This window comes from Phalacrocorax carbo, chromosome 26 (genome assembly GCF_963921805.1).
Source record: "Phalacrocorax carbo chromosome 26, bPhaCar2.1, whole genome shotgun sequence".
Classification (NCBI taxonomy): domain Eukaryota; kingdom Metazoa; phylum Chordata; class Aves; order Suliformes; family Phalacrocoracidae; genus Phalacrocorax; species Phalacrocorax carbo.
In genome coordinates, this window is record NC_087538.1 from 4369619 (window position 1) to 4385611 (window position 15993).

The following is a 15993-nucleotide window of genomic DNA, read 5'->3' on the forward strand; positions in this document are numbered from 1 at the left end:
TGGAGTCACTGGTGTCACTGGTGTCACTGGAGTCACTGGAGTCACTGGTGTCACTGGAGTCACTGGAGTCACTGGTGTAACTGGTGTCACTGGAGACACGGGTGTCACTGGAGTCACTGGTGTCACTGGAGTCACTGGAGTCACTGGTGTCACTGGAGTCACTGGAGTAACTGGGGCCACTGGAGTCACTGGAGTCACAGGAGTCACTGGAGTCACTGGAGTCACTGGTGTCACTGGTGTCATTGCAGTCACTGGTGTCACTGGTGTCACTGGAGTCACAGGTGTCACTGGAGTCACTGGAGTCACTGATGACACTGGTGTCACTGGTGTCACTGGAGTCACTGGAGTCACTGGAGTCACTGGTGTCACTGATGACACTGGTGTCACTGGAGTCACTGGAGTCACTGGAGTCACTGGAGTCACTGGTGTCACTGGAGTCACTGGAGTCACAGGAGTCACTGATGACACTGGAGTCACTGGAGTCACTGGTGTCACTGGGGTCACTGGAGTCACTGGAGTCACTGGAGTCACTGGTGTCACTGGAGTCACTGGTGTCACTGGTGTCACTGGTGTCACTGGTGTCACTGGAGTCACTGGTGTCACTGGTGTCACTGTAGTCACTGGAGTCACTGGAGTCACTGGAGTCACTGGTGTCACTGGTGTCACTGGAGTCACTGGAGTCACTGGAGTCACTGGAGTCACTGGTGTCACTGGAGTCACTGGAGACACTGGAGTCACTGGGGTCACTGGAGTCACTGGAGTCACTGGGGCCACTGGAGTCACTGGAGTCACTGGAGTCACTGGGGTCAGTGCAGTCACTGGTGTCACTGGAGTCACTGGAGTCACTGATGACACTGGTGTCACTGGAGTCACTGGTGTTACTGGGGTCACTGGAGTCACTGGTGTCACTGGAGTCACTGGGGTCACTGGAGTCACTGGTGTCACTGGTGTCACTGGAGTCACTGGTGTCACTGGGGTCACTGGAGTCACTGGAGTCACTGGTGTCACTGCAGTCACTGCAGTCACTGGAGTCACTGGAGTCACTGGAGTCACTGGAGTCACTGGGGTCACTGGAGTCACTGGGGTCACTGGAGTCACTGGGGTCACTGGGGTCACTGGAGTCACTGGAGTCACTGGTGTCACTGGAGTCACTGGAATCACTGGAGTCACTGGAGTCACTGGGGTCACTGGAGTCACTGGAGTCTCTGGAGTCACTGGAGTCTCCTGAGTCACTGGAGTCACTGGTGTCACTGGAGACACTGCAGCCACTGGAGTCACTGGAGTCACTGGAATCACTGGAGTCACTGGAGTCACTGGAGTCACTGGGGTTAGTGCAGTCACTGGTGTCACTGGTGTCACTGGAGTCACTGGAGTCACTGGTGTCACTGGAGTCACTGGTGTCACTGGAGTCACTGGTGTCACTGGTGTCACTGGAGTCACTGCGTCAATGGAGTCACTGGTGTCAGTGGTGTCACTGGAGTCACTGGTGTCACTGGAGTCACTGGTGTCACTGGAGTCACTGGAGTCACTGGAGTCACTGGTGTCACTGGTGTCACTGATGACACTGGTGTCACTAGAGTCACTGGTGTCACTGGAGTCACTGGAGTCACTGGTGTCACTGGAGTCACTGGAGTAACTGGGGCCACTGGAGTCACTGGAGTCACAGGAGTCACTGGAGTCACTGGTGTCACTGGAGTCACTGGAGTCACTGCAGTCACTGGAATCACTGGAGTCACTGGAGTCACTGGAGTCACTGATGACACTGGTGTCACTGGAGTCACTGGTGTCATTGCAGTCACTGGAGTCACTGGTGTCACTGGAGTCACTGGAGTAACTGGGGCCACTGGAGTCACTGGAGTCACAGGAATCACTGGAGTCACTGGAGTCACTGGGGTAACTGGAGTCACTGGAGTCACTGCAGTCACTGGTGTCACAGGAGACACTGGTGTCACTGGTGTCACTGGAGTCACTGGGGTCACTGGAGTCACTGGTGTCACTGGGGTCACTGGAGTCACTGGTGTCACTGGAGTCACTGGAGTCACTGGTGTCACTGGAGTCACTGGAGTCACTGGTGTCACTGGAGTCACTGGTGTCACTGGTGTAACTGGTGTCACTGGAGACACTGGTGTCACTGGAGTCACTGGTGTCACTGGAGTCACTGGAGTCACTGGTGTCACTGGAGTCACTGGAGTAACTGGGGCCACTGGAGTCACTGGAGTCACAGGAGTCACTGGAGTCACTGGAGTCACTGGTGTCATTGGTGTCATTGCAGTCACTGGTGTCACTGGTGTCACTGGAGACACTGGTGTCACTGGAGTCACTGATGACACTGGTGTCACTGGTGTCACTGGAGTCACTGGAGTCACTGGAGTCACTGATGACACTGGTGTCACTGGAGTCACTGGAGGCACTGGAGTCACTGGAGTCACTGGTGTCACTGCAGTCACTGGAGTCACAGGAGTCACTGGAATCACTGGAGTCACTGCAGTCACTGGTGTCACTGTAGTGACTGGAGTCACTGGAGTCACTGGTGTCACTGGTGTCACTGGTGTCACTGCAGTCACTGGAGTCACTGGTGTCACTGGTGTCACTGGTGTCACTGTAGTCACTGGAGTCACTGGTGTCACTGGTGTCACTGGTGTCACTGTAGTCACTGGAGTCACTGGAGTCACTGGAGTCACTGGAGTCACTGGTGTCACTGCATCACTGGAGACACTGGAGTCACTGGGGTCACTGGAGTCACTGGAGTCACTGGGGCCACTGGAGTCACTGGAGTCACTGGAGTCACTGGAATCACTGGTGTCACTGGAGTCACTGGAGTCACTGGAGTCACTGATGACACTGGTGTCACTGGAGTCACTGGTGTCACTGGGGTCACTGGAGTCACTGGTGTCACTGGTGTCACTGCAGTCACTGGGGTCACTGGAGTCACTGGAGTCACTGGAGTCACTGGAGTCACTGGAGTCACTGCAGTCACTGCAGTCACTGGAGTCACTGGAGTCACTGGAGTCACTGGAGTCACTGGAGTCACTGGGGTCACTGGAGTCACTGGTGTCACTGGAGTCACTGGTGTCACTGGAGTCACTGGAGTCACTGGAGTCACTGGGGTCACTGGAGTCACTGGGGTCACTGGAGTCACTGGAGTCACTGGGGTCACTGGAGTCACTGGAGTCACTGGTGTCACTGGAGTCACTGGAGTCACTGGGGTAACTGGAGTCACTGGGGTCACTGGAGTCACTGGAGTCTCTGGAGTCACTGGAGTCTCTGGAGTCACTGGAGTCACTGGTATCACTGGAGACACTGCAGCCACTGGAGTCACTGGAGTCACTGGAATCACTGGAGTCACTGGAGTCACTGGAGTCACTGGGGTTAGTGCAGTCACTGGTGTCACTGGTGTCACTGGAGTCACTGGAGTCACTGGTGTCACTGGAGTCGCTGGTGTCACTGGAATCACTGGAGTCACTGGAATCACTGGAGTCACTGGAGTCACTGGAGTCACTGGGGTAACTGGAGTCACTGGAGTCACTGCAGTCACTGGTGTCACAGGAGACACTGGTGTCACTGGAGACACTGGAGTCACTGGGGTCACTGGAGTCACTGGTGCCACTGGGGTCACTGGAGTCACTGGTGTCACTGGAGTCACTGGTGTCACTGGTGTCACTGGAGTCACTGGAGTCACTGGTGTCACTGGAGTCACTGGAGTCACTGGTGTAACTGGTGTCACTGCAGGCACTGGAGTCACTGGTGTCACTGCAGTCACTGGAGTCACTGGAGTCACTGGTGTCACTGGAGTCACTGGAGTAACTGGGGCCACTGGAGTCACTGGAGTCACAGGAGTCACTGGAGTCACTGGAGACACTGGTGTCACTGGTGTCATTGCAGTCACTGGTGTCACTGGTGTCACTGGAGACACTGGTGTCACTGGAGTCACTGGAGTCACTGATGACACTGGTGTCACTGGTGTCACTGGAGTCACTGGAGTCACTGGAGTCACTGGAGTCACTGATGACACTGGTGTCACTGGAGTCACTGGAGTCACTGGAGTCACTGGAGTCACTGGTGTCACTGGAGTCACTGGAGTCACAGGAGTCACTGATGACACTGGAGTCACTGGAGTCACTGGTGTCACTGGAGTCACTGGAATCACTGGAGTCACTGGAGTCACTGGAGTCACTGGAGTCACTGGAGTCTCTGGAGTCACTGGAGTCTCCTGAGTCACTGGAGTCACTGGTGTCACTGGAGACACTGCAGCCACTGGAGTCACTGGAGTCACTGGAATCACTGGAGTCACTGGAGTCACTGGAGTCACTGGGGTTAGTGCAGTCACTGGTGTCACTGGTGTCACTGGAGTCACTGGAGTCACTGGTGTCACTGGAGTCACTGGTGTCACTGGAGTCACTGGTGTCACTGGTGTCACTGGAGTCACTGCGTCAATGGAGTCACTGGTGTCAGTGGTGTCACTGGAGTCACTGGTGTCACTGGAGTCACTGGTGTCACTGGAGTCACTGGAGTCACTGGAGTCACTGGTGTCACTGGTGTCACTGATGACACTGGTGTCACTAGAGTCACTGGTGTCACTGGAGTCACTGGAGTCACTGGTGTCACTGGAGTCACTGGAGTAACTGGGGCCACTGGAGTCACTGGAGTCACAGGAGTCACTGGAGTCACTGGTGTCACTGGAGTCACTGGAGTCACTGCAGTCACTGGAATCACTGGAGTCACTGGAGTCACTGGAGTCACTGATGACACTGGTGTCACTGGAGTCACTGGTGTCATTGCAGTCACTGGAGTCACTGGTGTCACTGGAGTCACTGGAGTAACTGGGGCCACTGGAGTCACTGGAGTCACAGGAATCACTGGAGTCACTGGAGTCACTGGGGTAACTGGAGTCACTGGAGTCACTGCAGTCACTGGTGTCACAGGAGACACTGGTGTCACTGGTGTCACTGGAGTCACTGGGGTCACTGGAGTCACTGGTGTCACTGGGGTCACTGGAGTCACTGGTGTCACTGGAGTCACTGGAGTCACTGGTGTCACTGGAGTCACTGGAGTCACTGGTGTCACTGGAGTCACTGGTGTCACTGGTGTAACTGGTGTCACTGGAGACACTGGTGTCACTGGAGTCACTGGTGTCACTGGAGTCACTGGAGTCACTGGTGTCACTGGAGTCACTGGAGTAACTGGGGCCACTGGAGTCACTGGAGTCACAGGAGTCACTGGAGTCACTGGAGTCACTGGTGTCACTGGTGTCATTGCAGTCACTGGTGTCACTGGTGTCACTGGAGACACTGGTGTCACTGGAGTCACTGATGACACTGGTGTCACTGGTGTCACTGGAGTCACTGGAGTCACTGGAGTCACTGATGACACTGGTGTCACTGGAGTCACTGGAGTCACTGGAGTCACTGGAGTCACTGGTGTCACTGCAGTCACTGGAGTCACAGGAGTCACTGATGACACTGGAGTCACTGGAGTCACTGGTGTCACTGTAGTGACTGGAGTCACTGGAGTCACTGGTGTCACTGGAGTCACTGGTGTCACTGGTGTCACTGGTGTCACTGCAGTCACTGGAGTCACTGGTGTCACTGGTGTCACTGGTGTCACTGTAGTCACTGGAGTCACTGGTGTCACTGGTGTCACTGGTGTCACTGTAGTCACTGGAGTCACTGGAGTCACTGGAGTCACTGGAGTCACTGGTGTCACTGCATCACTGGAGACACTGGAGTCACTGGGGTCACTGGAGTCACTGGAGTCACTGGGGCCACTGGAGTCACTGGAGTCACTGGAGTCACTGGAATCACTGGTGTCACTGGAGTCACTGGAGTCACTGGAGTCACTGATGACACTGGTGTCACTGGAGTCACTGGTGTCACTGGGGTCACTGGAGTCACTGGTGTCACTGGTGTCACTGCAGTCACTGGGGTCACTGGAGTCACTGGAGTCACTGGAGTCACTGGAGTCACTGGAGTCACTGCAGTCACTGCAGTCACTGGAGTCACTGGAGTCACTGGAGTCACTGGAGTCACTGGAGTCACTGGGGTCACTGGAGTCACTGGTGTCACTGGAGTCACTGGAGTCACTGGAGTCACTGGGGTCACTGGAGTCACTGGGGTCACTGGAGTCACTGGAGTCACTGGGGTCACTGGAGTCACTGGAGTCACTGGTGTCACTGGAGTCACTGGAGTCACTGGGGTAACTGGAGTCACTGGGGTCACTGGAGTCACTGGAGTCTCTGGAGTCACTGGAGTCTCTGGAGTCACTGGAGTCACTGGTATCACTGGAGACACTGCAGCCACTGGAGTCACTGGAGTCACTGGAATCACTGGAGTCACTGGAGTCACTGGAGTCACTGGGGTTAGTGCAGTCACTGGTGTCACTGGTGTCACTGGAGTCACTGGAGTCACTGGTGTCACTGGAGTCGCTGGTGTCACTGGAATCACTGGAGTCACTGGAATCACTGGAGTCACTGGAGTCACTGGAGTCACTGGGGTAACTGGAGTCACTGGAGTCACTGCAGTCACTGGTGTCACAGGAGACACTGGTGTCACTGGAGACACTGGAGTCACTGGGGTCACTGGAGACACTGGTGTCACTGGTGTCATTGCAGTCACTGGTGTCACTGGTGTCACTGGAGACACTGGTGTCACTGGAGTCACTGGAGTCACTGATGACACTGGTGTCACTGGTGTCACTGGAGTCACTGGAGTCACTGGAGTCACTGGAGTCACTGATGACACTGGTGTCACTGGAGTCACTGGAGTCACTGGAGTCACTGGAGTCACTGGTGTCACTGGAGTCACTGGAGTCACAGGAGTCACTGATGACACTGGAGTCACTGGAGTCACTGGTGTCACTGGGGTCACTGGAGTCACTGGTGTCACTGCAGTCACTGGAGTCACTGGTGTCACTGGAGTCACTGGAGTCACTGGCGTCACTGGAGTCACTGGTGCCACTGGAGTCACTGGAGCCACTGGTGTCACTGGAGTCACTGGTGTCATTGCAGTCACTGGTGTCACTGGTGTCACAGGAGTCATTGCGGTCACTGGATTCACTGGTGTCACTGGTGTCACTGGAGTCACTGGAGTCACTGGAGTCACTGGTGTCACTGGTGTCACTGGAGTCACTGGAGTCACTGGTGTCACTGGAGTCACTGGAGTCACTGGAGTCACTGCAGTCACTGCAGTCACTGGAGTCACTGGAGTCACTGGAGTCACTGGAGTCACTGGAGTCACTGGTGTCACTGGAGTCACTGGAGTCACTGGCGTCACTGGAGTCACTGGTGTCACTGGAGTCACTGGAGCCACTGGTGTCACTGGAGTCACTGGTGTCATTGCAGTCACTGGTGTCACTGGAGTCACAGGAGTCACTGCGGTCACTGGAGTCACTGGTGTCACTGGTGTCACTGGAGTCACTGGTGTCACTGGAGTCACTGGAGTCACTGGAGTCACTGGAGTCACTGGTGTCACTGGAGTCACTGGAGTCACTGGAGTCACTGGAGACAGTGGAGACACTGGATTCACTGCAGTCACTGGAGTCACTGGAGTCACTGGTGTCACTGGTGTCGCTGGAGTCACTGCAGTCACTGGAGTCACTGGTGTCACTGCAGTCACTGGTGTCACTGGAGTCACTAGAGTCACTGGGGTCACTGTAGTCACTGGAGTCACTGGAGTCACTGGAGTCACTGGTGTCACTGGTGTCACTGCAGTCACTGGTGTCACTGGAGTCACTGCAGTCACTGGAGACACTGGAGACACTGGAGTCACTGGAATCACTGGTGTCACTGGAGTCACTAGAGTCACTGGGGTCACTGGAGTCACTGGTGTCACTGGAGTCACTGGAGTCACTGGAGTCACTGGTGTCACTGCAGTCACTGGAGTCACTGGAGTCACTGGAGTCACTGGAGTCACTGGAGTCACTGGAGTCACTGGGGTCACTGGAGTCACTGGTGTCACTGCAGTCACTGGAATCACTGGAATCACTGGAGTCACTGGAGTCACTGGGGTCACTGGGGTCACTGGAGTCACTGGAGTCACTGGGGTCACTGGAGTCACTGGAGTCACTGGTGTCACTGGAGTCACTGGAGTCACTGGGGTGACTGGAGTCACTGGAGTCACTGGTGTCACTGGAGTCACTGGAGTCACTGGAGTCACTGGTGTCACTGGTGTCACTGGTGTCACTGCAGTCACTGGAGTCACTGCAGTCACTGGAGTCACTGCAGTCACTGCAGTCACTGCAGCCACTGGAGCCACTGGAGTCACTGGAGTCACTGCAGTCACTGGAGTCACTGCAGTCACTGGAATCACTGGAGTCACTGGAGTCACTGGAGTCACTGGGGTCACTAGAGTCACTGGAGTCACTGGAGTCACTGGAGTCACTGGGGTCACTGGAGTCACTGGAGTCACTGGGGTCACTGGATTCACTGGAGTCACTGCAGTCACTGGTGTCACAGGAGACACTGGTGTCACTGGAGACACTGGAGTCACTGGGGTCACTGGAGTCACTGGTGTCACTGGAGTCACTGCAGTCACTGGTGTCACTGGAGACACTGGAGTCACTGATGACACTGGAGTCACAGGAGTCACTGGAGTCACTGTAGTCACTGGAGTCACTGGTGTCACTGGAGTCACTGGAGTCACTGGCGTCACTGGAGTCACTGGTGTCACTGGAGTCACTGGAGCCACTGGTGTCACTGGAGTAACTGGTGTCATTGCAGTCACTGGTGTCACTGGTGTCACAGGATTCACTGCGGTCACTGGAGTCACTGGTGTCACTGGTGTCACTGGAGTCACTGGTGTCACTGGAGTCACTGGAGTCACTGGTGTCACTGGAGTCACTGGAGTCACTGATGACACTGGTGTCACTGGTGTCACTGGTGTCACTGGAGTCACTGGAGTCACTGGAGTCACTGGAGTCACTGGAGTCACTGATGACACTGGAGTCACTGGTGTCACTGCATCACTGGAGACACTGGAGTCACTGGGGTCACTGGAGTCACTGGGGCCACTGGAGTCACTGGAGTCACTGGAGTCACTGGAATCACTGGTGTCACTGGTGTCACTGGAGTCACTGGAGTCACTGATGACACTGGTGTCACTGGAGTCACTGGAGTCACTGGTGTCACTGGAGTCACTGGGGTCACTGGAGTCACTGGTGTCACTGGTGTCACTGGTGTCACTGGTGTCACTGGTGTCACTGGAGTCACTGGAGTCACTGGAGTCACTGGAGTCACTGATGACACTGGAGTCACTGGTGTCACTGCATCACTGGAGACACTGGAGTCACTGGGGTCACTGGAGTCACTGGGGCCACTGGAGTCACTGGAGTCACTGGAGTCACTGGAATCACTGGTGTCACTGGTGTCACTGGAGTCACTGGAGTCACTGATGACACTGGTGTCACTGGAGTCACTGGTGTCACTGGGGTCACTGGAATCACTGGTGTCACTGGAGTCACTGGAGTCACTGGGGTCACTGGTGTCACTGGTGTCAGTGGTGTCACTGCAGTCACTGGTGTCACTGGAGTCACTGGAGTCACTGGAGTCACTGGAGTCACTGGTGTCACTGCAGTCACTGGAGTCACTGGAGTCACTGGAGTCACTGGAGTCACTGGGGTGACTGGAGTCACTGGAGTCACTGGTGTCACTGGAGTCACTGGAGTCACTGGAGTCACTGGTGTCACTGGTGTCACTGGTGTCACTGCAGTCACTGGAGTCACTGCAGTCACTGGAGTCACTGCAGTCACTGCAGTCACTGCAGCCACTGGAGCCACTGGAGTCACTGGAGTCACTGCAGTCACTGGAGTCACTGCAGTCACTGGAATCACTGGAGTCACTGGAGTCACTGGAGTCACTGGGGTCACTAGAGTCACTGGAGTCACTGGAGTCACTGGAGTCACTGGGGTCACTGGAGTCACTGGAGTCACTGGGGTCACTGGATTCACTGGAGTCACTGCAGTCACTGGTGTCACTGGAGACACTGGAGTCACTGGGGTCACTGGAGTCACTGGTGTCACTGGAGTCACTGCAGTCACTGGTGTCACTGGAGACACTGGAGTCACTGATGACACTGGAGTCACAGGAGTCACTGGAGTCACTGTAGTCACTGGAGTCACTGGTGTCACTGGAGTCACTGGAGTCACTGGAGTCACTGGAGTCACTGGTGTCACTGGAGTCACTGGAGCCACTGGTGTCACTGGAGTAACTGGTGTCATTGCAGTCACTGGTGTCACTGGTGTCACAGGATTCACTGCGGTCACTGGAGTCACTGGTGTCACTGGTGTCACTGGAGTCACTGGTGTCACTGGAGTCACTGGAGTCACTGGTGTCACTGGAGTCACTGGAGTCACTGATGACACTGGTGTCACTGGTGTCACTGGTGTCACTGGAGTCACTGGAGTCACTGGAGTCACTGGAGTCACTGGAGTCACTGATGACACTGGAGTCACTGGTGTCACTGCATCACTGGAGACACTGGAGTCACTGGGGTCACTGGAGTCACTGGGGCCACTGGAGTCACTGGAGTCACTGGAGTCACTGGAATCACTGGTGTCACTGGTGTCACTGGAGTCACTGGAGTCACTGATGACACTGGTGTCACTGGAGTCACTAGAGTCACTGGTGTCACTGGAGTCACTGGGGTCACTGGAGTCACTGGTGTCACTGGTGTCACTGGTGTCACTGGTGTCACTGGTGTCACTGGAGTCACTGGAGTCACTGGAGTCACTGGAGTCACTGGAGTCACTGATGACACTGGAGTCACTGGTGTCACTGCATCACTGGAGACACTGGAGTCACTGGGGTCACTGGAGTCACTGGGGCCACTGGAGTCACTGGAGTCATTGGAGTCACTGGAATCACTGGTGTCACTGGTGTCACTGGAGTCACTGGAGTCACTGGAGTCACTGGTGTCACTGGAGTCACTGGTGTCACTGGGGTCACTGGAATCACTGGTGTCACTGGAGTCACTGGAGTCACTGGGGTCACTGGGGTCACTGGTGTCAGTGGTGTCACTGCAGTCACTGGTGTCACTGGAGTCACTGGAGTCACTGGAGTCACTGGAGTCACTGGTGTCACTGCAGTCACTGGAGTCACTGGAGTCACTGGAGTCACTGGAGTCACTGGGGTCACTGGGGTCACTGGAGTCACTGGTGTCACTGCAGTCACTGGAGTCACTGCAGTCACTGGAATCACTGGTGTCACTGGAGTCACTGGTGTCACTGGAGTCACTGGAGTCACTGGTGTCACTGGTGTCACTGGAGTCACTGGTGTCACTGGAGTCACTGGAGTCACTGCAGTCACTGGTGTCACTGGAGTGACTGGAGTCACTGGTGTCACTGGTGTCACTGCAGTCACTGGAGTCACTGGTGTCACTGGAGTCACTGGTGTCACTGCAGTCACTGGAGTCACTGCAGTCACTGGTGTCACTGGTGTCACTGGTTTCACTGGAGTCACTGGTGTCACTGGAGTCACTGGAGTCACTGATGACACTGGTGTCACTGGTGTCACTGGTGTCACTGGAGTCACTGGAGTCACTGGAGTCACTGGAGTCACTGGAGTCACTGATGACACTGGAGTCACTGGTGTCACTGCATCACTGGAGACACTGGAGTCACTGGTGTCACTGGAGTCACTGGGGCCACTGGAGTCACTGGAGTCACTGGAGTCACTGGAATCACTGGTGTCACTGGTGTCACTGGAGTCACTGGTGTCACTGATGACACTGGTGTCACTGGAGTCACTGGTGTCACTGGGGTCACTGGAATCACTGGTGTCACTGGAGTCACTGGAGTCACTGGGGTCACTGGTGTCACTGGTGTCAGTGGTGTCACTGCAGTCACTGGTGTCACTGGAGTCACTGGAGTCACTGGAGTCACTGGAGTCACTGGTGTCACTGCAGTCACTGGAGTCACTGGAGTCACTGGAGTCACTGGAGTCACTGGGGTCACTGGGGTCACTGGAGTCACTGGTGTCACTGCAGTCACTGGAGTCACTGCAGTCACTGGAATCACTGGTGTCACTGGAGTCACTGGTGTCACTGGAGTCACTGGAGTCACTGGTGTCACTGGTGTCACTGGAGTCACTGGAGTCACTGGTGTCACTGCAGTCACTGGTGTCACTGCAGTCACTGGAGTCACTGGAGTCACTGGAGTCACTGGAGTCACTGGAGTCACTGGCGTCACTGGAGTCACTGGTGTCACTGGAGTCACTGGAGTCACTGGGGTCACTGGAGTCACTGGTGTCACTGGAGTCACTGCAGTCACTGGAGTCACTGGTGTTACTGGAGTCACTGGAGTCACTGGTGTCACTGGAGTCAATGGTGTCACTGGTGTCACTGGAGACACTGCAGTCACTGGAGTCACTGGAGACACTGGAGTCACTGGTGTCACTGCATCACTGGAGACACTGGAGTCACTGCGTCACTGGTGTCACTGGAGTCACTGGAGTCACTGCAGTCACTGGAGTCACTGGAGACACTGCAGTCACTGGAGTCACTCCTGTTACTGGAGTCACTGGTGTCACTGCAGTCACTGGAGTCACTGGAGTCACTGGTGTCACTGCAGTCACTGGAGTCACTGGAGTCACTGGAGTCACTGTTGTTCACTGGATTCACTGGTGCCACTGGAGTCGCTGGTGTCAGTGGAGTCACGGGAGTCACTGGTGTCACTGGTGTCACTGGTGTCACTGCAGTCACTGGAGTCACTGGGGTCACTGGGGTCACTGGTGTCACTGGAGTCACTGTTTTCACTGGTGTCACTGGAGTCACTGGGGTCACTGGTGTAACTGGTGTCACTGGTGTCACTGGAGTCACTGGTGTCACTGCAGTCACTGGTGTCACTGGTGTCACTGGTGTCACTGGAATCACTGGAGACACTGGAGACACTGGAGTCACTGGGGTCACTGGAGTCACTGGTGTCACTGGAGACACTGGAGTCACTGGAGACACTGGAAACACTGGAGACACTGGAGTCACTGCAGTCACTGGAGTCACTGGGGTCACTGGAGTCACTGGAGTCACTGGTGTCACTGGAGTCACTGCGTCAATGGAGTCACTGGAGTCACTGGAGTCACTGGTGTCACTGGTGTCACTGGAGTCACTGGTGTCACTGGTGTCACTGGAGTTACTGGTGTCACTGGAGTCACTGTTGTTCACTGGGGTCACTGGAGTCACTGGTGTCACTGGAGTCACTGTTGTTCACTGGAGTCACTGGACTCACTGGTGTCACTGCAGTCACTGGAGTCACTGGAGTCACTGGAGTCACTGGTGTCACTGGAGTCACTGTTGTTCACTGGAGTCACTGGACTCACTGGGGTCATTGCAGTCACTGGAGTCACTGTTGTTCACTGGATTCACTGGTGCCACTGGAGTCGCTGGTGTCAGTGGAGTCACAGGAGTCACTGGTGTCACTGGTGTCACTGGTGTCACTGCAGTCACTGGAGTCACTGGGGTCACTGGGGTCACTGGTGTCACTGGAGTCACTGTTTTCACTGGAGTCACTGGAGTCACTGGGGTCACTGGTGTAACTGGTGTCACTGCAGTCACTGGTGTCACTGGAGTCACTGGAGTCACTGGAGACACTGGAGACACTGGAGTCACTGCAGTCACTGGTGTCACTGCAGTCACTGGAGTCACTGGAGTCACTGGAGTCACTGCGTCACTGGAGTCACTGCAGTCACTGGAGTCACTGCAGTCACTGGAGTCACTGGTGTCACTGGTGTCACTGGAATCACTGGAGACACTGGAGACACTGGAGTCACTGTGTCACTGGAGTCACTGGTGTCACTGGAGACACTGGAGTCACTGGAGACACTGGAAACACTGGAGACACTGGAGTCACTGCAGTCACTGGAGTCACTGGGGTCACTGGAGTCACTGGAGTCACTGGTGTCACTGGAGTCACTGCGTCAATGGAGTCACTGGAGTCACTGGAGTCACTGGTGTCACTGGTGTCACTGGAGTCACTGGTGTCACTGCAGTCACTGGAGTTACTGGTGTCACTGGAGTCACTGTTGTTCACTGGAGTCACTGGAGTCACTGGTGTCACTGGAGTCACTGTTGTTCACTGGAGTCACTGGACTCACTGGTGTCACTGCAGTCACTGGAGTCACTGGAGTCACTGGAGTCACTGGAGTCACTGGTGTCACTGGAGTCACTGGTGTCACCGGAGTCACTGGTGTCACTGGAGACACTGGGGTCACTGGTGTCACTGGAGTCACTGGTGTCAGTGCAGTGACTGGTGTCACTGGTGTCACTGGTGTCACTGGAGTCACTGGTGTCACTGGAGTCACTGGAGTCACTGGAGTCACTGGTGTCACTGGTGTCACTGCAGTCACTGGTGTCACTGGTGTCACTGGAGTCACTGCAGTCACTGGAGTCACTGGTGTCACGGGAGTCACTGGAGTCACTGGTTTCACTGGAGTCACTGGAGTCACTGGGGTCACTGGAGTCACTGGAGTCACTGATGACACTGGTGTCACTGGAGTCACTGGTGTCACTGGAGTCACTGCAGTCACTGGTGTCACTGGAGTCACTGGAGTCACTGGAGTCACTGGAGTCACTGGTGTCACTGGTGTCACTGCAGTCACTGGTGTCACTGGAGTCACTGGAGTCACTGGAGTCACTGGAGTCACTGGAGTCACTGCGTCACTGGAGTCACTGGAGTCACTAGAGTCACTGGTGTCATTGCAGTCACTGGAGTCACTGGAGTCACTGGAGTCACTGGAGTCACTGCGTCACTGGAGTCACTGGAGTCACTGGAGTCACTGGAGTCACTGGAGTCACTGGTGTCACTGCAGTCACTGGAGTCACTGGAGTCACTGGAGTCACTGGATTCACTGGAGTCACTGGAGTCACTGGAGTCACTGGGGTCACTGGAGTCACTGCAGTCACTGCAGTCACTGGTGTCACTGCAGTCACTGGTGTCACTGCAGTCACTGGTGTCACTGGAGTCACTGGTGTCACTGCAGTCACTGGTGTTACTGCAGTCACTGGTGTCACTGGAGTCACTGGAGTCACTGGTGTCACTGCAGTCACTGGAGTCACTGGAGTCACTGGTGTCACTGCAGTCACTGGAGTCACTGGAGTCACTGGAGTCACTGGGGTCACTGGGGTCACTGGGGTCACTGCAGTCACTGGTGTCACTGCAGTCACTGGTGTCACTGCAGTCACTGGTATCACTGGAGTCACTGGTGTCACTGCAGTCACTGGTGTCACTGCAGTCACTGGTGTCACTGCAGTCACTGGAGTCACTGGAGTCACTGGAGTCACTGGAGTCACTGGAGTCACTGCGTCACTGGAGTCACTGGAGTCACTAGAGTCACTGGTGTCATTGCAGTCACTGGAGTCACTGGAGTCACTGGTGTCACTGGTGTCACAGGAGTCACTGGTGTCACTGGAGTCACTGGTGTCACTGGAGTCACTGGTGTCACTGGAGTCACTGCAGTCACTGGTGTCACTGGAGTCACTGGAGTCACTGGTGTCACTGGTGACACTGGAGTCACTGGTGTCACTGGAGTCACTGGGGTTACTGGTGTCACTGCAGTCACTGGAGTCACTGGAGTCACTGGTGTCACTGGTGTCACTGGAGTCACTGGAGTCACTGCAGTCACTGGAGTCACTGGAGACACTGCAGTCACTGGAGTCACTCCTGTTACTGGAGTCACTGGTGTCACTGGAGTCACTGGAGTCACTGGAGTCACTGCGTCACTGGTGTCACTGGAGTCACTTGTGTCACTGGTGTCACTGGAGTCACTGGAGTCACTGGTGTCACTGCAGTCACTGGAGTCACTGGAGTCACTGGAGTCACTGTTGTTCACTGGATTCACTGGTGCCACTGGAGTCGCTGGTGTCAGTGGAGTCACGGGAGTCACTGGTGTCACTGGTGTCACTGGTGTCACTGCAGTCACTGGAGTCACTGGTGTCACTGGGGTCACTGGTGTCACTGGTGTCACTGTTTTCACTGGTGTCACTGGAGTCACTGGGGTCACTGGTGTAACTG